Source organism: Mesoplodon densirostris, chromosome 3 (assembly GCF_025265405.1).
Source record: "Mesoplodon densirostris isolate mMesDen1 chromosome 3, mMesDen1 primary haplotype, whole genome shotgun sequence".
NCBI lineage: Eukaryota > Metazoa > Chordata > Mammalia > Artiodactyla > Ziphiidae > Mesoplodon > Mesoplodon densirostris.
Window position 1 is genome coordinate 72,652,450 of NC_082663.1, and position 24,483 is coordinate 72,676,932.

A 24,483-nucleotide genomic window follows, 5' to 3' on the forward strand; every position below is an offset into this window, starting at 1 on the left:
GAAAGTTGTATATGTAGATACATGTTATATTTATTTAAATGTTTACAGCAGTTAATGCTTAAACTTTTCTCTCTGTTTTTATTTTTTATTCATTTACTTTTTTAAGTCTCTATTGAATTTGTTACAATATTGCTTCTGTTTTATGTCTTGGTTTTTTGGCCGCAAGCCATGTGGGATCTTAGCTCCCCGACCAGAGGTCGAACCAGCACCCCCTGCATTGGAAGGTGAAGTCTTAACCACTGGACTGCCAGGGAAGTCCCTTCTCTCTCTTTTTTAATTTCACTGGCATGCATGCAGTAATTGAGTTTTATAGAAAAAGTTTAAAATTATAATACTTATAGTAAGATCTCCAAATTTTAACTATTGGCTTCTTAATCTATCCATTAGAGCTTATGGTGTGCTTTCTGAACTATTAAAGAAATTTTGTCTCTTTGTATTCTGTTTTCTAAAAAGTTGGACAACAATTAACAATTAAAAATGAAACTCTTGATTATAACTTGCAATCTGTGTTACATTTATTACCTTTAGATTAAATATATACATGTAAGGATGGGATAAAGTATATATGAATGAATATATGAAATGAATATGTGAAACATTTCATTTGTTATCTGCAAGTCCTGTTTTTCTTTTTCTTTTTTTTACGAGTATTGGTTTTTAATCACATCAAAAATGTTGACATGCAGGTCAGAGTTGTTTCCCGGTGTTTCCCGGTAGAAAGTGGAAAGCCATGTGTTAAAAGCCACAGAACTGGCTGCTCCTGCCAGGTGTCTCTGAAAAGGGGCTGCTGCATGACAACTCGTTTAAGTTAAAACAACCCTTCATGTATCAAAGAAATGTGTCAAAATAACCTCAAACAATTAAAATATAATATATATTTATAATTCCAGGCCCTCAGAAGCAATCATGGTAGTTAAGAACAAAATTTTGAGTCATTATTCTAGAGGCCAACTCAACACATCTCTAGTGAGATGAAATTCGGAAACTGGCATTACAGCCCTGAGTTAACTGCAGAATCTCTTCCACGCACTGGACTGACGGGTGAGCATCCTCCGTGTGGCCGGCGGGGCCAGGCGAGCGTCCTGGGAGGCGGCAGCTGGGCGTCCTGGCTCCTTCCGCGGGCCTGGCCCTGCCGACCCCGACTCCTCTCCCCACCTCCCCCGCCCCCCAGCCCACCCGGCTGTCCGCCCGGCCTGCGCCCTGCAAGGCCAGCGGCTGGACGCCTGACCGGCACTGGAAAATAAATCAACGCGATTCTGTTTGAATGTAAGTTTCTTCAAGAGCCTGATATCTCAGTTACAAATAATTGAAGCTCCTTTTTAAAAAGAAAATAACTCCCTTGTAATCAACTACTCTATGTGAGGAAAGAAGGCGCCGTCACAGCAACTCGTGGCCATCCAGGGCCCGCGGAGGGCGGCCGCGTCTAGCTGGCGAACGTCTTGCCCACGTCCTCCTTCCCCTTGTATGTCTTCTTGCTGTGCACGAACGGGATGTACTGGTACTTGATCATGTGCTTTATTTGCCTCTTCATCGTGATACAGAAGAGCATGATGAAGTACATCACCAGGACACCGGGACATTGAATGCCTCAAAGAAGGTGCAGTCCATGGCCACCAGGATGCCCTTGGTCACCACGTGCCAGGATTTAGACTCTGGGAGCCTTCGAATGGAGGACTGGAACTCCTCATTCTATTTGGTTGGTAACGAGGGGCCATCGTCTGAATCTTCCATTAAGGAAGGATCCACTTTTGGAGAAAGGAAAGCTATAAGGAGATTTAGATGGTGGATTCCCAAGGCATAGGTCACGATGTACCAACCTGGCAGCAGGTAAACTCAGATCATGTAGATGAAGCTCAGGCCCAGCGTCACCACCCATCACACAATCGTGTATGGGGTAGACTTGTCCAGCCAGGCCTGATAGACCTGTCCGAGACTTGTGAAAAATCTGTACACCACGGAAGGTTTCCCATGGATGGAATCTCCCACACTGTCACCTTCGGACCTGCTGGCAGTCCACTGCCGCCAAGCGTGGTCTCCCGAGGGCCGTAGGAAGGAGGATGCGGGTGGCGGCCACGTGGGCGCTTCGCTCGGTCCGGGAAGAGGCAGCCGAGTACCTGGAAGTCCTGTTTTTCTTTTTTTTTAAAATAAATTTATTTATTTTATTTATTTATTTTTGACTGTGCTGGGTCTTCGTTGCTGGGCGCGGGCTTTCTGTAGTTGTGGCGAGCGGGGGCTACTCTCCGTTGCGGTGCATGGGCTTCTCACTGCGGTGGCCTCTCCTGTTGCAGAGCATGGACTCTAGGCACGCGGGCTTCAGTAGTGGCACGCGGGCTCAGTAGTTGTGGCTCGCGGACTTTAGAGTGCAGGCCCAGTAGTTGTGGCGCACGGGCTTAGTTGCTCTGTGGCATGTGGGATCTTCCCGGACCAGGGCTCGAACCCGTGTCCCCCACATTGGCAGGCAGATTCTTAACCACTGTGCCACCAAGGAAGCCCCTGTTTTTCTTAATCCTTGATCTGTCTTATATATTGAGTAGTTCTAAGGTAGAAATTGCTGACATTATGTGTTCTACTGTTTTAAACTTTTTTTCCTAGAAAATATTTTATTAAAAAATATATGTTATGTCCTATTGTGAGGTTTTGAAACTTATGCATTCATGTGTAGGTATGTTCTACCTTTGTTTGATGGCATCTACTTGAAGTAGGTAGAAGGTATGATTCTATTTATATAGCAGTGGTCTTTGCAACTAATGTTACACATAAGGAGGCATTGGGATATGTCATTGGGATAAGCCACTCTGACTTGTCACTTGTAAGGTGTGCCCTTCAAGTATCACAGTTTAGGGAAAATAAAGGAAGGAAGTAACAAAGGCCCAACAGTACAGTAGCACATTCATATTATAAAGCAATGATAACAATCACAGCTACAGAATATTTTACAATATAAAAGGCTTTTTTTTCTTTGCATCCATCAAGTGAGGTGGGTCACACAACTATTCATCATCATCAGTGTAAGTGAGAAGTTGAGGTACAAATATAGTGATTTGTCCAAGACCATTTGATCAGTAGTTAAATTCTGCAGAGCCTTGAACCTGGCTTTGACTCTTAGATGATGGACCATAGGTAATCTAAGAAGATGCAGAAAATGACATTAGAATGATCCAGAAGGCCTTCAGACCTTTGGATCCTTGAATGACTCACTTGAATTAACTTACAAGAATGTGCCAGTCCTCCTCCTTTTCCCTCCCCTGTGAGCTTCTGTATTCTGGTCCTACCTCTCCCTCCCCTCCTCTGCCACCTCATATAGACAGAACGACGAACGGGGAGGAACTTGATGAAGTCTCCAGGAAGAGGGCTTGACTCCATGGCTAGGCCTCCCTGCGAACGCTTCGTAGAACCTAAAAGCCTTAGCCAAATCTAGAGAATGAACCCAAAGATATTGCAAATGAAATCTCTAAGACCTGCATTCTGACTCTAGGTTTGCCTGCCCTGATCTCTACTGGGCAACCACTGACCCGGACATTTTAAACCAACTTTTGTGACTATCCACCTCTGGCATTTGATGCTCTCTGAACTAACTGTTTGGAAACTGAGGGAAGGAACCACCCCTGGACTTCATGGAATATTCTGCCTGTGGTATTTGGGCAGAAACAGGGTTGATAATTTTCCTGCATCATGAAAAGTCCTCTCTGAAATAATCATAGAACTATTTTATCCTGAGTTTGTAACTGCTAAGCTCTGAAAAGGCCAACATGGAATTTTAGGGCACCTTTATCTTCTTCTGCCAAATTTCTCACCCTGCTGGAAGATGCCTGAAATTCCAATTTATTTCTTCAGTTTAAGATTTTGTTTCCCGTTCACATGCAAACAGAAAGATAGCAAGTTCAAATGCTATTCATCACAACTTAGTCTTAATAGGTCTCTTCTCCCTCCCTCCCTCCCTCCTTCCTTCCTTCTTTCCTTCCTTCCTCCTTTATTTTCATGTAACTCACATTTATTGTACACATACTGTGTTCTAGATACAGTGCTGAATTAGCAATGTTTAAAGAAAAGTGCTAAAATCCTGACACTTCTGGGCTTGAATCCTTGCTTGCCACTTACAAAACTGTAGAGCCACGGAGAAGTAACTCAATCCTCAGGCACCTTTCACTTTCACATCTTAAAATGGCAATGTTAATACTAATGCCTACCAAATACAGTTGCTAAGAAGATATAAGATAGCTTGTGAAACCTTTCCTAAAAAGTATATTTTGATAGCAAGAGAGGGGAGAACCCATGAGGGAGGACACTGACCACTGAGAGGGACAAGGATAGAGAATTAGCCAGGCCTGAGGACCAGTATCACCAATTTCATCATTTGCTTGAGAAATCTCTCATAGAAAGCTGTCTTTGGTTATTTCACCTTTGCATCTTTCCATTTCCTGGGCATAATTCATGGTAAAGCTGTGTGGTGTCATGAAAAAGCAGTGAACAAGGAAATTTGTGTTCCAGTCCTGACCCTGCACCCATCAGCATGTGATAGGCCATGTTACTTTCCCAGATGTTATCTTCCTCCTCTATAAATTGAGGGAATAAAATGAAATGTATTGCACAGAGCTCTTCCAATTCTCAAAATGATGCATGATTCTAACTTATTAAAGACTTCCTCGACCACTTAAAATACTGTTTGAATGCAGGCATTCCCAGGTCCACTACAAAAATCCTATAGACGTTATATCTCTGCATAGTGGCCAGAGAAGTACAGAGAACCACTTGAAATATTGTGGTAGAACTGAGCTGTGCTTTCTCAAAACTTCTCTGAGACCTGGGCTCAATTTGTAGGTTCTGGCAAAGCCTCCCAGAACCACAGTATTCTATCATGTTTATGGAAGGAGATACTCTTCTCCACTGAAAAAAAACATTACACTGGCAAAAAGAAGTACTGGGTTCTACCCATGGTTTTGGCACTAATTAATTAGGCAACCTTGGGCAAAGCAAATGACTCTGGACTTCATTTTTCTTGTTTGTGAAATGAGTTAAGTGTTCTAGATAATCTTTAAGTCTCCTTGTATTGACAAAATGCTCAATTACAGTCTCAGAACTACTTGATTGACTCATGAGTTAAGAAAAAATTTCAGATTGGAAGGCTCCCCTTAATGTGTCAAAACAGGTCAAACTACAACTTTTCAATGAAAAAAAATTTCTTTTGCTAACACCACTCTTAAATGTAATCATTTATCTTTCATGAAAACAATAATTGTCATTTTGTAGGTAGGGTGTTAAGGTCTCTAGTGTGCTTTGAATTACTTGGAAACCACACACACACACACACACACACACACACACACACACACACAGGGCACTTATAAATAACAAGTAAATTCTCTCCCCCACAAGGATACTAAATTTAGGCTGGAGAAGCATTCCACATGCTTTTAAACATAGATCTAGTGTCTAATAGCAAAGATCCCTACCACAGTACAGAATTTTTCCTTTTCTGTTTTTCTTCATTTACTGCGGTTTTACATATCAGGGCAAATATTGGTCCTCTCGTAAGGTTTTACTCTTCTTATTCTTGATCTTGTACCTATTTGTTGGAATACCTATTTTCTTGAGTTTAAAGAACCACTGATCATTAGATTCACCATTGATTAAATAATAAGTTTCCAAAAAAAGGAAAAAAAATCACAATATTAAAAGTGTACCTTGATTAAAAGTTGCTTCCTGATTTTGAAAACCATAGTTGTGAAAAATGGGTATCTTGAATCAAGGAAATATGATCAGTCATTCAAGTAAGGAGTAGGCATATTTGAACTATTATCCAGAAGTCCCTGACTTTTCTGGGAAGCCTTTTCTAGTGGATTTTCCCTTTGAACTCTGGATATCCTGGATACTAACAGGCAACACTTCATCATATGCAATGTCTTGACATTTGTATCCCAAGCTTCTGTGATAAGTTCTTCTGATTAAATACAGTTGTATGATCCTACCCTCTGAAAACTACTGGTGGATATATTGAAACAATTGCTCAGTTTCTCATGTTACAGATCCCTAGATCTTGTGCATTGTGCAAACAAATTTCTTTTCTCCCACAAGAAGTAAAAGCAGAGCTCCTAGAAACAGAGCTGTGTTGCAAAATTATTGAGAGGCAAAAAATAAATTAAGAAGAGTCATGATTTTGCCAATTCACTGGCAGAAACTTATTGATACCCTGTTGGAGAAAAATAAATGCTAATGGTTATAAGTATAAAATTAAACTTTGCAATCTATGTTATCTTGGGTAAAAGGACCAGACAGTGAAACCAAAGATACATTCTGCCATTAGGACCATATTGCAGATTTGAATTCACTGAAAAGTGCAAAATTGGCTTAATCTTATACTTGGTGGTGATTGTTCAAGTTGCTCACCAATAGCTCTATTTTTTAGCTAAAGCCAATAGCTAAATTGTCCCATGGATTCATGATACAAAAGGGAAGCTTTGTTATTCTGTTTTATTTAAATGATATGAAAATTACGCTTACAAGCTACCTAGATATGTGAAAAAAATTTCTGTAAAGAATTCTAGGTGTCAGTTTAACCTTCATGGGTTTCTAAAATGAATTATCAGCTATGTAACAAGATTGAATTTTATACTTGTGGAAGGAGAGGCATATCTCTGGGTAGTATTTATACAACATCTCCTGATTCCTCACCTCTACTTTGTTTCAAGTATCCAAACATGGATATGGGTACTCTCCTTACCTCTTTTTGCAGCCTCTGTTCATTTCCTTGCCCCTGGGCCTCAAACTTTCCCTTGAGATTCAGCTACAAAGCGTTACCCTTTGACAGGGTCCCAGAGGTGAAGTCTGTTGCTCTCTGTTCAAGATGATTCAACTCCACGGATATTCACTGGATTATTATTATGGCTGGGGTGTTTTCGTAGATGACTTTTCTTTTTCCTAACTTCTTTAAATCTGACTACTCTGGCTCCTATTTTGCTAGGGACTCATTAGAAGGCCACAATTTATCTTTCAGAACTTATCTTATGTGATAATGACTTTACACATTACCCCTGCTAGATAACGTCTGCCTTTAAATGGTGGTTGCCAATGCCTTTAAAGTTAAGTCTTGAAGTCTTAGTCACCGGGATTAAGCAAGGCCAGTTGAAGGTGCTCAGTGCTTCTCAAATTATACCATGTAGAAATTTCTCTGTTTACTCAATAGGAATGAAGAGGTAGATCAGGAGCTAAAGCTGGCTTTGCTTTTATTTTTAAATATAATAAAAATCAATAAGAATGTGCTTTTAAAATGAGCTTTTTTTCCTATTAATAATGCTAGCTTTTCTCTAGTCTTTTGAAATTATTATTTTTACCAAATGACCACAATAAACTTATCACAAATTTTTCAAAAATCACCCTTGGCACATCAAAAAGTGTCTGGAAATGTTGCTTATCACGTCAGACTTCCAAATTAGGCTTACATTTGTATAACCATATTAATCTTCTCAAGCTGGAAACAATATATACAGACATATTTTTCTATAAGTATTTACCAACATGCTGTGTTGAAAATCAGATAGGGTGAAATATTGGCATTTGGTTGAATTGATCTAGTTAATATATGTACTATAAAAAGTATGTCAATCCACTTACAGGCGTTTAGTTGACACAACAAATTTTAAAATTGAGAATGAGAGATTCATCGATAAGAATTGGAGAAGTATAAAATACTTCTCTTTTAAACAACGTTGTCATTTAACTGATTGAATATTTGTTTAAGGGGGAGAGTTTGAGGAATTCTCTTCCATGCATGAAGTAAGCTGATTGTTTCAACTGCTACTCTTAAAAAAGACTAGCTAGATAATCCAACAGTTCTTTTCTAAATCATGAATTATTATATAGATTTGTAAAGTCTAAAATAATACAGCTGCTCTCAAAAATCCCAATGTCTTGCTGTTTAGTGTTCAAACAACAAATGAGACAACCAGAGATGATTTGTTTTTATTTATTTTCAAAAAGTACCTGGGGAAATCACTGACTTTGTTTATAGGATTGTTTACCTGTTTTTAAAATTAAATCTGAATTCCTATAGATGGATTTCTTCTCTGAACATAAATATTGCTTATAGCTTGCCCTTAAAAATGATATAAAGGGGCTTCCCTGGTGGCGCAGTGGTTGAGAATCTGCCTGCTAATGCAGGGGACACGGGTTCGAGCCTTGGTATGGGAAGATCCCACATGCCACGGAGCAACTAGGCCCGTGAGCCACAACTACTGAGCCTGCGCATCTGGAGCCTGTGCTCTGCAACAAGAGGCTGCCATAGTGAGAGGCGCCTGCGCACCGCGATGAAGAGTGGCCCCCGCTTGCCACAACTAGAGAAAGCCCTCGCACAGAAACGAAGATGCAACACAGCAAAAATAAATAAATTAAATTAATAAACTCCTACCCCCAACATCTTCTTAAAAAAAAAAAAGGAAAAAAAATGATATAAAATATTTTTATAGGCAAAGAAGCAAGTAAGCTGAAAGGAAACCCCAGAAAACTTACCAAAGCATTTTCCTTTCATTGTGAGAACTGAGTTTACCTTACAATTGCCTCAGTAAATCCTTGAAGATTTTCATAAATCAACATGATTATGAGTTGTCTTGCCGAGAATAATAACACTTTTTAGTACCCTTATTTTTTTAAGTCCCTTTACGTTTTGTGAGAAATCTTAACTTCTTGGTAAAAGATATTTTCATTAGAATAAAAATGGGACTTTCAGATGCCTGTCATTTTCTAAAATGCTTTGAAGTTTGAATTTTTTATGTATATCAAGAGAGTAACTCTCTCTGAATAGAGTGTACTAATGATAAATTTAGGATTTCAAGAATCAACCTACATTACAGTTACAAAAACTATACCTGCTATTGACATCACAGTCAGCTTTTGTGCAAATTTCATTTGTGACAACTATTTATTATGCTTATCAAATGGCAGGAAAAAGCTCCAACACTGAAATTTTAAAACTAGAGACAGGCACTGAATATAGATGGGCATTGGACCAATCAGATAATGTGATAAGATAGTGCCAAGAGGTCAAAGCAGTTGTAGAAAATGAAAGGAAGTTAAAGTATTCATGGTTATTCAGCAGCTCTTTTTTTTTTTTCTTTTCAGCAGCTCATTTTTTAAGAGTGCTATATTTCTGTTGGAAGCTTGAGAAAAGGGCAGGGTAGGCAGAATTCCAAGATGGCCACCGAGATCCCCCTCCCCGATTTGCATTAATCCCCTACAATTTGAGTAGGAAGGAGACTTGGGAAAAAGATGTATGTTACTCTGATGAGTATGTTACATTATAGGGCAGAAGGGATGATGCAGATGTAGTTAAGGTCACTAATCATTTCACTTTGACCTAATCAAGAGGGAGATAGATAATCCTGGATGAACCTGACCTACTCAGGTGAGCTTCTAAAAGAGGTAAGAGAGATTTGAAGCATTAGATTCTCCTGCTAAGCTTGAAGAAGTAAGCTTTCTATGTGGTGAGAGGGTCTGTGGAGGAGGCTACAGGGCCAGGATGCGAGGGTAGCCTCTAGAAGCTGAGGATAGTCTCTAACAGCCAGCAAGAAAATAGGGTTTTTGGTCATACAACCACAAGAAAACAAATTGTACCATCAGTGAGTTTAGAATAGGACTCTAGAGTCACAGATGTGATTATAGCGCCTGCCAACACCTCGAGTTTTGCCAGGTGACACCTAAGCACATGACCCAGCCAACTCCAGTTCAACCTCCTGAGTTAGGAGAACAGTGAGGTAATGAATTTGTATTGTTTTAGGCTACTAAATTTGTGGTAATCTTTCATGTAACACTAGAAAACGAATATAGTTAAGAATGAAGCTTTTAAGCTTCACTTAAAAATTTAGAAGAGCTCTCAGCATGGCAGTGGTGGGCCAGAGTTGAGAATCTCACTGAGATGGGACGTGAGCCTTCCAGTTGGCCAATCCTGTCTCTCCTGAAGTCCACCTGAAACTGAGATGGAGTATCATCTGCAATCATTGCTCTACTGTTATTCTCACAGAATGTTACAAATGTTATTCTTTTTTCTTAATTTTTTAAAATTTCTTATGTCCCCCTTGGGTTCTTGCATTCCATGTCTGTTGCCTTTTTTTTTTTTTTAACATCTTTATTGGAGTATAATTGCTTTACAATGGTGTGTTAGTTTCTGCTTTATAACAAAGTGAATCAGTTATACATATACATATGTTCCCATATCTCTTCCCTCTTGCGTCTCCCTCCCGCCCACCCTCCCTATCCCACCCCTCTAGGTGGTCACATTTTTTTTTCTGAACTCACTTCTCTATCAAAGTGGAAAATGAAAGATGGAGCTCCGAGGGCTCCTTGTTTCTCAAGCCCTATCTGCTCTCTTCATTTTTGAACTTCTTGGCATTTGCGATTGTGACCCCTGGAGATTAAAGCAATAATTGATTGAAAGCACCTTGTATAACCCAGACCAGATGCTTAGCAAATGTTAGTTTCCTTCCATCCAGGCTTTCTGGTAATTGTTTTGAAATGTTTGGACACAGAATAAAGTGATTGTAATACTCCTGGTGATTGTAAGTGGACTACCACAACAAAATGTTGGAATCAAGCAGGAAAGACTAAGATTAGATTTTGAGTAAGGTCGAGAATATAAAGAGGGAAGACAGTATGATAACCATGTAGGTGACCCCAATTTTTCCTTTCCATCTCTACTGAAATCAATGAAATTTCTCCCCAGAGCCAGGAAGGGGAGAATATCATCCCCTGTTGCAGTGTTCGCTTTCAGTTGCCTATATATTCCTGGCCTCTGGGTGAGGTTAACTGTGCAAAGGAAAGTCACACTTTCAGAACAGTTAGATATTTTTTCTTGCTAAACTACACTGAAGACACTAATTCCGTTTTTTCCCTGGCTATAGATAGGTGAATTAGCAAGAAACCACCCCTGCATTGTCTTCTAGTCTTCAAATGAAGCCTAATTAAAGAAATATATAGTTTTTATTGAGCTGCAAGAAAAAGGGACATGGGGCACAATTAAGTTTGCATCAATAATTAAAGCCATAAAATTATTAATGTAGCAAATATTACACATTAGTAAGAAATATATTTTGTCACCAACTGCTGCATAAAATCCCTCTTTCATAATCTATAATCCAAAAAGAGAAATAGAGAAGGAATATACAAAAAACATTAGGCTTCAGTGTCAAGTTTATTGCTGCTGCAAGTAAGATGTTTGCCATATTTCAACACTACCATTTCTAAGATTCAATTGTTCTGAATCGATTTTTTTTAAGTGAGAAAAAGATATAATGGTGAAAATAATAGCTTGTATGTAACATGAAGTTTTATTAGGGTAATGGAAATATTTATCAATCTTCCCAATATTTTCCTCTGATACGGACTAAAAGTTCAATATGCAGAGAGGGAAGGGTCTTCTTCTTGCCTTTGCTCCGTGTCTCTTGTCTCTCTGAACTTGAATCATTCTGCTCCCACCCTCTTTGTAGAGAGAGGGTTGGTGTCAAAGCCAGCTTTCTGATGCATGGATCACCTATTGAGAAAACTCTTTTTTTTAGTCATTAAATGTCCACTGGAGAGCGTTAAGGAATGAGTTTGTATCTCCTCCCCACCCCCAGGCATCCCATCCTGTACTTCTTCTAGGAAAGCCCTATCATCTGCTTCCACAATCAGCTGTTTCCCTGCATGTATCCCATAGACTTACATATCATAGGTGCCAATACCTATTTAAGGAGTAAATGAATGAGGTAGCACAGAGTTGTTTTGTTCAAATCAAGATTAAGATTGCATGTTTTATAAGCATCTCAATCAAGTTCCATTAGTAAATATAATTTTCAAAAAGTTAGTTAATACCTACTATGAACAAGTTGTTGGTGATACAAGGTGAAGGAGGTTAAGTTTTCTCTCTTATAATCCAAGAGGGAAAAGATAACGTGTAAGTAGACTGTACAGACTGCCACTAACAAAATGAAATGGGGGTTTCAAAAGTGGAAAATGAATATGTAGTTAATTTGAAGACCGAGGAAAGCTTCATGGAGAAAGTGACCATTAGGATGTGTGGTAATGAATGGAAGAGATTTAAAAAGGGGGAAAAATTCTGGGTAGCCGAGTGTTTAGATGTGCAAAGAAAGAGCATGAGCAAACAGAGGGAAAGTTCAGCACATGGTTGGGGATAGCTTGTGTTTCAACTTGGCTGAAGCAATTCCCAAGCAAGACTTGAGAAATGAGGCTTTCAGAGGTGGATTAGAGATCTGTTGAGGTGGCCTTTGAGTGATAGCCCTGGGAGGTTAATGATCAAGCTCTGTGTATCATCACTCTGTACAGAATGTTCTGTGTTTTCACAGTTGGCACTATGTTCATTTAGTTTTGTGCCCTATTTAAGTGAATTGCAGTCTCATTGGTGACTAGTTCTTCTTGACTGGGTTCTCTGGCTCTGATTTCTTTTGTGTCTTTCATGGTTCTTTGCTTATGGTAAACAATAAATACCAATGCAGTATCCACTGATTTTTTTTTACTTGATTACTGACTTGTTTGGCTGATCAACTCCAAGGTATTGATGTTTTGTAAACCATCTTGATTTTCTCAAGAGCATTGGGGAGTAGGTATGCCCATTTTACATTGGATCAAAACAAGGTGCAGAGGTAAAGATATTTGCCTACTTTCTTCCAATGAGACCAGAACCCACATATGCTTGTTTCAAATCCTGGGCTCTTTCCTTTGTACCACATTGTTGTAATTTCTAGAACATGGAAGCTTTAACGCTTTATAAGATGTTAAAGGAAGGAAAAAAGATGCATTTCTGGGATAAGAGAGAAGTCAAAGAGTAGTCTTCTTCCTACACTGATCCAAATTTTACTTGGAGCCAAGTGCTCAGTGGGACCCAGTTAATCTTTCTCACAAATTTTAATTTTGCCTACAATTTTTTATGTCTCATTTCATCCAGGATTTGCAGGCAAAAATATATTAGAAGTCTTTTTATTCAAGCAATACTGGGCCATCATAATAACAGCTATTATTTACCAAGCACTTACTGTATGCTAGTCACTGTATAGCTGCTTTACACATATTACTTTTATTCCTATTGGAATTCTGTGAGCCCATTTTACAGAGGAGTGATTGAACTAACTTCCAAATCTAGCTCTGCCTTCAGATTCTGAGATCTTTCCTCCTGTCTCTAAAACTACTGGTTTCTAACCAGGAATATGCTTAGTGGGTCTATTCTGCTATTTCTTTCTGAATACATGATTCAGGTCAAGCTCTAGCCCTAGACAAGAAGTCTTCTCCAAAAGTAGTTCCATTTGTTGCCTGATTCTAGTCTAACTACTTAGAAGCTATTAAGAGACAACAATGTAAGGTATGTTTTTTTTTTTTTATCTTGAAGGGACTTATACTTCAGTTAAATCAATCAAATACAAAAACAGAGGGACGACAAGTCAATGGTACATATACATCACAAACTATGCATTCTAGAAGGCTGGTAGAGGGAGAAAGGAGATGAAGGTAGAGTTCAGCCCTGAAAATTGGGTAAAATGTGAATAGAAAGAAGAAATGTATTCTTGGTGGGGGTGATAGAAAGCACCATGAGAAAAGGTGCTGGCTTTTGAATGTGTTTGTTTATTAAAATGCTTCCCATTCATCTCTGAATTCTCTCTTGGTTCTTCCTAATGACCTATCACAAAACTATTTTTGAGCCACTTCACATGGCCATGATATGGCAAACTGTATAGTCAGAGTAAGACTTAGAACCATTTAAATGCACTTTAACATCAGAAATCAAGCAAAGCACGAATAAGCCTAAAGGTAAAAGCGATAGGTACGGGCAATGCAAGGAAAGACTTTCTCCAGATAGTCATTATAACCTAAAATGCTAACCTCCATCTGGTTTGGACTACTAATTTAATATGTGGGTGGAGGTGTGAAATTTAAAATCTTTTGAAGAGAGTAGGGCAGTATTTAACCTCAAGAAAGTGTGATTTCTGTTGCATAATTTGAAAAAAAATGTGGTAACAAATGTGGTAACACCACAAACACATACATCACCTCTGATTCGAATGTTGCTTGATGATGTTAACATGGATTTTTTTTCTGCCCTGATACAGATATCTAATGCTAAATCACCTGCGATAAATCTGCTATGAAAGTGTTGAATTGCTTCAAAAATTTTCGCTTCTATCAGGTGGTTTTCTCTAAGGCAGTGGAGCATCCAGAGACATTAGACTCACCAATCCTGGAAAACCCCACCCTGCCCCCTTTTCTTAGCTGCTTGTATGTTGTGCCTCTGAATCCTTTCTACTAATTTGTATTACATTATTTACTTCAGCATTTAAAACAATGCCAGCAGGGTTAGGATTTCAACTTATTGTTCATTCAGGGTTGAGAACCATTGATTTAGAGTCTTCATATTCAAAAAGATGGATGTAGCGGGTTTTAGTCATAATATAAATATCATAATGGAAAAGCTCATCAAGTTGAACCAGGCTCAACCCTTTTAGGGAGAATGAGAGATGTCCCCAGTGGGATACCAATTCTGTGCTAAAAGGTAGAAGGCTTTCAGGAACTTGCCTAAGGACTTTTAAGAAATTAGAACTTGAGTCTTCTGTCTCCAAATCCTGTGTCCTTTCTACTAGGTTATTTAATATCTGTAATTGTGTATGATTTGCTCAAATATCACAGCCTTGGGAGAGGTTTTCTTTGACTGTTCAATCGAAAATAATCTTTCTCTAGCAAATTACCCTGTTTCATATTATTTTTTCATAATAATACACTATTTGAAATCATAGAAAGTAGTTCCATGGGAGCAGGGACCTTCGCCATCTTGTTCACTGCCACATCTCCAGCATCTAGAACAGTGATTTGTATACAGTTGTTGAATGAATGAATCAGTGAGAATTTTGCATTCCTACAAATATGTCAATTTCATCATGTGCCCTATGTCTAGATAGAGGTGGAACAAGGACACTTTTAATAGGATAGGAGGTTTCTCAGAGCAGCAGCTGCATTTGAGGCAGAAAATCAATTTCTACCCTGGATGACATTTTCAAAAGAGGTGTATCTGGTAGCATGGAATCTTCTATCTGACAGGGCTTATGTCAAAATACTAGGATGTCTAGATGAGTGGCCCACATTCTGTAGAGAGGGTGTGCCATTCAAAGATGCCCTGAACTGTGCATGCAGTTTAGCCCTTGTTCTAACAGACTTTCTGGCTGCACAAATAAGAGAGTGGCAGCGACTTTGTGAGTATACTTACGTTCAGCAAGAAAGTTTGCATGCAAATGCAAATATGCACAGACATTTTATAAGCTTTGTGGGGAACAAATATGGGATGCAGATTCCCCAAGTTAGCTAGTATTTGTAATATTTTTCGTAATAGGGCGGAGGGTACCTGTCTGGTATGTTCTCAAATATTTAAAACACAGCCATTGTTTAAGACTTGAAATTCACAATAAGATGGAGACAATATCAGGAAAAATGTAGACTATTTATCACAATTTATGCAAAGCATGTTAAGTAAATGAACCCAACCAGTTGTCATGTACACACCACTGTGCTAAGGAATGCTTTTCCTCCTGGTATTTGTTAGTGAGGAAAATCATTACCAAAGCGATTCAGCTAATTCATTCCCATGTTTGGAATTAAGCATTTTTAACAGTTATCTACTTCCCATTGTCTGCCTGGGACAAGCCTTGTCTTGTCAGTAAAGTACTTAGCTCTCTGCTGCCAGAATTGAGATAGGGTCATCAGAATCCTCTTGTAAACTCAGGAAGATAAAGACAGGGAAGCTGGCTCCTGCCCAGGAGTCAGGTTGGTGAGGGGTTGGAGGGGCTGGGGGTCATGGAGGAGGGAGTGGGGAGAACAAAAGGGCAGATTTGGTTTTAGTTGTAGGCGGAATGAGGCAACTGCTTACTTTGTGCCATTCAGCATCCTAGGAAGTATTTGTATTTCTTTCATTCTGCTGCTTCCTCTCCCACTTCTCCCATGCAAACACATACATACACACACACACACACACACACACACACAAACTCCTTCTTTAATAAGGAGACATGGCTTTTATTTTATAACTAGAGAAGAGACAATACTGCAGGTAGAAGAAAATTATTGATTAATGTTCTCATGCATTTGGAAATAACTTTTAATAGGTCTTTTCCTGAGCTGGAAAAAGAAGGTGACTATAAATTTGGGGCTACCTGGTTTTATCTTAGAAGAATTAAATACACTTTCAAAATTTCATTTAATGTAAAACTTAGATGAGACTTTGGTAGGAGGAAGATCTTGGGCTCTTAAAATTAGGTAAGCAATAGGAAACCTTCCTAAGTGGAAAGCCAGCTTTTTTGCAGACAAGTGTGTCCACTTCAGAATTTTCCTTGGGGCTGGATTTTTTTTAAAAATGGGAACTCAGGATTAAAAAGGGTATGGGTTTTTATCCTCAACTCCCAAGAAAGTTTACAGTTTAACAACATTTTAAAAACTAAAACTGATAAAAATAAGCTAAAGTAATGAGAAGGCCATCAATAAGTTGACTATTGCAATTATAAATTAATAGAGGTGGCTCCTTTTGACCTGCCCCAGATGTCATGTCAATTGATTAAATCTTCTGAGACAACGAAATGGAAAAAGACAACTTTATTATAATGCTTCAGGCAGGGAATATTTTTATTTTGCTATTAGGAGCACATCCACATGTCAGTGACCAATTCCATTTGGAAAAAAGACACTTTGGGGGATATGTACGATTAGAAAAAATCTCCAAGGTGAATCTTAGGTCTGAACTAACCACCTCTATTATTTTTAGTTGACATTAGGAATCATAAAAGATAGGATTTTAGGCTTTATTTTGACTCAGGGCAGAAGAATTGTTGGTTCCATCTCTCCTAGGTATCATGGGCTGTCAAGGCCCTGCTGGGCTGGTAAACTCAGCACACATTGCCAGGAGCATGGCCTACATTGGGGTCTCTGCACGGCCTGCACTGGGGTCCCTGCACATCTGTGACAGGGACTACATTGGAAAAGGTGTCAAGGAACTAACAGATTTTCAGCTGCATTCTCCTACTAGCCATTCTGAGTGTGCTGAGGATGCTATCTTTTTGTGGGTGATTTGGCAGCTATGGGTTTGACTTCTGAGACATCTGTTTGAGCCTCAGCTTCTCTGTAGTGATAGGGCGAATCTGAGAGGAAAAAAGATCATTTCCCCTTTTCTCTACTAGAAAAAATGTCTTGCTGTAAAAAATAATAGAACCTATCTTTATAACTTCTCAATAGGAGATGAGAAACCCTGGTTGAAAGAGAGACATATTTGATATTTGGGAATAGTTGATAAACTAAGATTGACCATGTGCCTGTAATTTGATCAGCTATACAAAAACTGGTTGTCTGGCAGGCAGAACTAAATCCCTAATCATTTGAAAAATGGTCTGTTGAGTGGACCCATAGACACATAATCTCACATCTCCTAGCCTCTTAGGTCAGGAAGCTGTTATTTATGGGGGCCTAAACACCTTTGCAACGGGCCCTTCAAGAAACAGGCAGCAGTTTCTTTGTGTCCCCAGAGACCTTGATTAATGTAATATTTAGCACATCTGTTTCAGGTCAAACAATCCTATTTCTCTGACCTTCTCCCCTGGATTTCTATTCTAGTCATTTCTTATTTTTACTGTTTTCGCTATCACCTTTTTTTTATTGTAACGTGTCCCTTTTAAAATGCGGAACGTCTAAACAGAGCATAATGTTTAAAAATACTTATAATGCTGGTCATAAGAAAGGAGTATAGAAAGTCATGACTTTTGACTCTTCAACTTTTTAAAATACACACTTATTCACTGTCAATTTTAGTGACCAAATTTATTGCTGATTCATACAACTTGAATGATTTATTCTCACTTACATTAACAGGCTCTGGAAACCAAGAATATCATTCAGTTACAAATACAATATGTCCCAGGCATTGTGTTCAACTCCAGAGTGAGAAAATGGTGGTCCTCACTGTCCTGGAGCTCATGGTCAATGAGGGGATGGAATGCTAATTAGGCAGTAGTGTTTGTTACAATCCAGCAGTATTTGTTTTTGTGGTAAGAGGAAGAATAGGATGGTAAGAAGGCATATAAAAGGGATACCAGTAGTCAGGGGAGCCTTCCTGGAGGAAGTGTTATCTAATTTGAGGACTTCAGGAAACCCTTGGTAGATCAATGGATAAATGAAATGTAGCTGATCTGATGGCAGTATATATACAGTCACCCAGTTCTGTCCACCCAGTGTGCTGTATTTTGCTATAACTTTAAAACAGAAACAGCAGTAAGACACCAAGTGGGAAGAGGCAATATGATTTCCTGGGTCTCATCTACTTTAAATTCTGTTCTTTAAGAAATTACATTTGGATATTAGCTTTTTTATCTTATTTGTAGTTTTGAAAAGTATTACTCTTTCAAAACTCATTACAATAGCTGCATTGTTCTTTTAGGGATAAATCAGTTTCTTTTCAACAAATACTTAGGATGGTTAATAAACAATTTGCTATTTTTTTATTCTCATTTGTGCTAGTGTGAAGAATCCTTAGGAGATCTTTGAAAAATTATTTTTATCTAGAGATAACAATGCAGAAGAGTAAATTGTTTGGCAAAGAATATGAAGCATGTGGGCAGAGATACAAGAATTTACTGCATTTATAAGTCTCATTATGACTCTATAAAATGCAGCATCGTTTGTCAGTAAATCAAAGCTTATAAAAGTAGCAATTGTGAATGCAGTTGGTTGTAGTATCAAGAGAATGAGGATTAGGAGTGTAACTGAGATTCCTTTTATGATAAATTATCTAGCTCCTGGCTACCATGTATGAGCTCTATTAACTGCCTATAAATTGTTCATCATAAAATCTAGTTCATTCTTGTTAATTAGGCCAAGGCTTTTATGAAGATTTTTCCTCTTCTCTCTGAAAGTCTAGGCTGACAGGAGAGTAGCTACACCAGAATACTGAGGAAGAAAGGGACCCTCTGCTAAGTATAATGCTGTGTTCTTTAAAAACTAATAATTAAAAGAGAAATTCCTGAATTAAAATTACTTTGGCTTCTTACTAGTGAAAATGGAATCATTCTTTGTAGTCACAGAAGGTTAAATACAGCCAAAATAATTGCATCTTCCAACTTTCAATTCTCTCAATCAATAATGCAAGAAAGGAAGGGTATATGTATAACAAAGACTGGATATACCCATTACAAATGATTAATACCAAGCAAGTTCCAGAAAAACAAATAGACATAACAAATGTTTCTGGCATATCATTCCACGTCATTTTATTATGCATTTTTTCCCCATGAAACTGAACTTTTATGCAAAATTATCTTGGAGGAAATCTTGTATTTGTTACTCATCTCCAATTTTTTTTCTGTTGTATTTTGCTTTTCATGGTGCTCACATAAGTGATCAACTGGCAGTGAATGTTATGTTTATATTATCTCATATTTTGCATCGCTAACTGGGTCCCTTGATACCATTTAAGGTGCATCCCTAATCAGTTCTCGCGTTTCACACTTCCCTTGCAATCTCTGGATTTTATGAAGAGTAGACACGCCGTGCCCCAGTTCTGGACGCCAAAGTGGTTGTGACTTCAGGAAGTCCCAATAGTCAGAGCCACAGGCTGAGTCAAGCCGTGTGATTGCTCCCCTGAGATGCAGTTAGCAAGCCTCTCTGACAGAGGCCAGAGGCAAGGAACAGTCAAAGACTAGAAAAGTCAAGTCTGTTTGCACACTCTCCTGTGCTTAACACCCATTATGGTGCAATTAAGAATGGTCAGAAGCACTATTATATTTGGAAACCCCAAATAACAGCCTAACTTGGGGGGAAATAGGAAAATCAGTTCAAAGCAAGGAAAAGTAGTTCTTAAATTTTTTTTTAATGGGATTTTTGCTTAAGCTACTTCTCATTTAACTTTGTAAATGCTAGTTAGCTAACAGTGAAAGAAATTGTAGGACTGTTAGGTAAACTGTATTTCATTTCTAAGATCTTATGGACACTTAAGGTTTGTCTCATGCCTTTGCACTTCACAGGACCCTACTTTCTATTTTTCCTGGTCCAGCTTCTGGGTAATGTTTCTGGCTCCACAAGACTACAGTGCAGATAAGAGCTCATCTAAATTCATTCTAAATTAGATGGCTAGGAAGACAATGTAGTTCCTTGCACTGAGTAATAGTAGGGGCTCTGCAGGGGGCTTACCTGTATGGACTGTGGTTTGAATAAGTTAACTTTAACACTACGGCTATAGTAATGCCCTAGAGGTCTTACCAATGAATACCTTGGGGGCAATAAATTGCAACAGGCTTAAACATAATTATAGAGAGACTTCTTAAGCTTTGACTCGTTCAGTTTTAATTGAAAGAAATTATTTTTCCCTTGAAAGACTAAAAAGAAAAGCCTTTAGAACGTGATATTTATTTCGACAAATTGTTGTAAAGAATCTCTTATTTAAAAACAAACAAAAACCTGTTCACTTTTTATTATCATCATCACCATCATTATTTTTATTATAATCAAATATTGAATTATAATGCATGGACAGTGGTCCCAGTTTTCCCCAAATAATTGGGCTCTTTTCTGAACCTCTTTTCAAACTTTGGATAGGTAAATAGAAATGAATAAATATCAGATTTGGGTGTAGAAATCTTACTCTTATGGACTGAATGTTTGTGTCCCCCCACCAACCCCGCAAATTCATATGTTGAAGTCCTAACCCACAATGTGATGATAGTAGGAGGTATTATTAGGGGTTTTTGGGAGGTGATTTGGTTGAGATGAAGTCATGAGGGTAGAGCCCCTGTGTTGGGATTAGTGTCCTTATAACAGGAGGAAGAGACATTAGAGCTTCCTCTCTCCACCATGTGAGGATACAGCAAGATGGTCGACTTCTGCAAGCCAGGGAGAAGACCTTTGCCAAGAGTTAAATCTGTGGACACCTTGATCTTAGACTTCCTAACCTCCAGAACTGTGAAAAATAAATGCCTTTGTTTAACCCACCCAGTCGATGGTATTTTTTTGTTATAGCAGCCTGAGCTGACTAATACTCTTAGCTTATGGCAAAATTTCTCCCAACCACAAGGAGCAATATGTAGCAATGGTGAAAGCATGCAAAGAAGTGCCTGGGCAGATAGGGGAAGAAGAATCATGGTGAAGGCATGAATAGATTTTAGGAAATCATCCCCCAAATAGCCCATACCACTTAGGCTTTTTTTTTTTTTTTTTTTTTGGATGAGAACTTGTCAGATGGTTTCACCTAAATGCAAGGGGGCTGGGAAATGGAGTTTCTGGCAGAATAGGCACTTTCCAGTAACAACTCTACACTATGGAGAGGAGCACATGTCTTCGGCGGACAGCTGATGGTCTGCGACACCACATTTTGTATGTTACTTTAAGCTTAGAAGATGCTTTTTACAGCTATTTGCTCTTTGAATTTTAAGGCCACTTTAGTTACAAGCAAAGTTTTTTAATGCCTGCACATTCGATCAGTTCAGTTGACTGGCCAATTAACTGAGTGAAGTCAATCCACTTCATTGTCTGACTGAATTTCCAATTGTTTGGCTGAATGGAATGGTTACTTTGGCATAGTTTGTGCAGTAGTCCTATATAGATGTAATCACACTGCAGCTGGTGTAAAATTTGTCTTTGTCACTACATTTATTTTTCTAGACACTGTCACCTTCCCTAACTTCCTTTCCTAAGTTCTTTTTAGAATGCTCCATTGTCCCAGCTTATTCAGAAGAGTGCTTCTTTCAGAGCTTAGCTGAGAGTATACAGACCAAGTTTGTCTCAGTATTTTCAACACAGTCTAGTTTATATGTTTTATTTTTGCTGTCAATACCCGATGGGGTCAATCCTACAGACCTCTTGTTTTTGAAAAAAAAAACTCTCTTGTAGTACTGTGTTGATGGTCAGACTATTAGTTATATTGAAAAGATATCTTAAAAACCAGAGCACGTTACTGCAGATTTTTAAGGGAAATTTTTTATTTTATCTCTACTTTACTTCTTAGGCTTTCAATCTGTATTTTTCTATCTTTGATTTTAGGGTGTTATCTCAGGCTTACATTAATGCCTAGCAATATGCTTTTATAAAGCCAGCCTCAACGTGGCAAAAGTCTCTACAGTTGGAGAAATTTGGAGTCAAACACTTAACATTGATTATACACTTATATTTAAAATGCAGGAATTCAATAAAATGATCCATTGACAAATCGTGAGTGCCTTTTCTAAGCCCTATGAAGGCTGCACATAGAAATGAGTGATTGCCTCCAAGGAACTTACTCTCTGGGACTTAATCACAGCACCTGGTACAGAAGAATTTGGTGGAGAGGACGGGGCTTGCGGAAAAAAATGTTAACTCGTAACCAAAGATAGCCCACAATAAAAGCCTAATGAGTATTGTGAGAGATCAGTTCTCTGGATGATCAGCAGAGAGAGGGAATCATCATGGTCTAGAGCAACTGGGAAGAGAACACAGCGTGAGCCTTTAGGCTGGATGTAAAGCGAGGATGTTGTTCAGATAAACTGAGAAGTGAGGCAGCCGTCTCAAAAAGGGATACGTGTAAACGAAATTGCAGCCCCTGGAATCCATACAATGTTTTTAAGTAACAGCGAATAGATTTTTCTACAGGGAACTGAGGGTTAGTGAATGAAAATAGCAGCTTAAATGTTGGAAAGATAGGTTGCTATCAGATTGTGGAGAGCTCTAAATGTCAGTTTGATAAGTGTGGCCTTTATTTTATATTCAGTTGGGAACCATTGGAGATTTGGGGATGATCTATTTATTGACAGCAACCTGGAGCCTAAATGTGTCCCTAGCTTCAGATTTATCTCCCAAGCCCGGATTTCGAAAGTTATTACAATTTAAAGCACAGTGATGTTGGTCACTCCCTGGACTCCACCTCCTGTTTCACCTCCAACACACAGAGTGAAGAAGAAATAAGCTGCCACAGGGACATTGCTTTCTCTACTTTATCAAGACAAAGTGATGTACATTCATTCACTTCTTCTTTTGAGGCATCTGTCTAAGAAGAAGCTGTGTCCTATTACAAAATGGAGTCCGAGGGGTGTGAGGAGTATACATATATCTCTCCTTTGAACTTTGGAGGAGATTGTTTACTGTTAACATAAAAATAAGACTCCTCACAAGTTATTAGCTTTTAAACAAAATGACCTACACGTTGTGAGGTACTCTGCCTCTTGGACAAATATAGAAAGAATTGATTGTGGCATAGCCCTTGACTACAGAGCATCAATGAATAACCACCTGCATAGCTTTTTATACTTCTGAGTTTTGTATGTAATGGTTTGCAGTTGCGACCATGTGGCAAATGCAACAAGTTGACCATACTAGTACCGAGTTTATCTACACCATCTGCTGTCGTATTGACATCTGCTTCCTTCAACATAGCACCCTCCTTTTTCTTAGATATGTTCTGTTATTTCTTCTTTTCCTTCTTTATTTCAAGTCATATTCACTGATATCTGTACCATTTCGTGATATCAAAAAAGGAAGCTTTCAGTGAGGGAGTAGTGGAAGGTGGAGACAGACAAGTGGTCAAAGGGCTCAGTAGGAAAAAAGTCGTAATTCCTGGGCCCTGAAAACTGTGTAAAAAGGTGAGAAAGTATCCAGAGGAAGCATGAGAGAGAAGTGAGGGTTTAATTTGGGATTAACAAAAGCACCAGAAATAGCTGCGAGGAGACAGGAGAATGAGGACCATGGGTGTACGGGGTGATGGCAGAGCATCTCACAGAGATTAAGGTGGAAATAATCTGTTCATTGGAAAAAATACTTCAAATTTTTGACAACACATTCCAACAGCAGTAACTCCAAGTAGCCTTCTGAAATCAGGGATCAACAGGTGAAGGCTTCCTTTAACTTTATTCTTAAAATACAGTCAAGATTAACTTGTACAAGCCACTTTTTTTTTGTTGTTTTGGTGTTTTAGTTTATTTCCAACACACCGTTCCACTTCATTTTTTCACTTATCCTCACAAGGTAGCTGTGAGTTAGCTTAGCATCATCAGGCAAATCTCCTGGCTCCCAACTCTTAGCTAATTCTGTTAGAAAATACTGACTTTAATTGTGTATAGAAGGTGAAATTTTTTTCTATTAAACAGTCACCAGATTTTTAGAACGAAAGCTAAATTTCAGGAAGCGCTTGGAATTCCAAAGAATAGAAAGGTATAGAAAAGAGCAAATGTGTATTCAGTCTGAATCAACAGGATTCACCTGGGCATTATTTGAGTTTTTGGCCCCTGAAGCCATGGGTCAATGGTACAAAAATAGACACTCACCTCTGACAAAGAAAAGCATGGATGCTGGCATGGGAGGACATAGCTCCTTTTCTTTCAATCCCAGATCAAATTTAAACCTGCGATTTTGGAGCTTACTCATCAGAGGAGAAATATCATGAGCTATTTGCTCTCTCTGCTGTAACACAGCTCTGGCAAGCCTGGAAGTTATGTTGAGATCGTCAAATCTATAGTCAAGGACCAT

At 38.6% G+C, this 24,483-nt stretch overlaps 1 pseudogene; it reads right to left on the minus strand.

Moving 5' to 3' along the window:
• Positions 1 to 1,382: 1,382 nt before the first annotated feature.
• On the minus strand, positions 1,383 to 24,483 carry LOC132486789 (protein RER1-like; annotated as a pseudogene).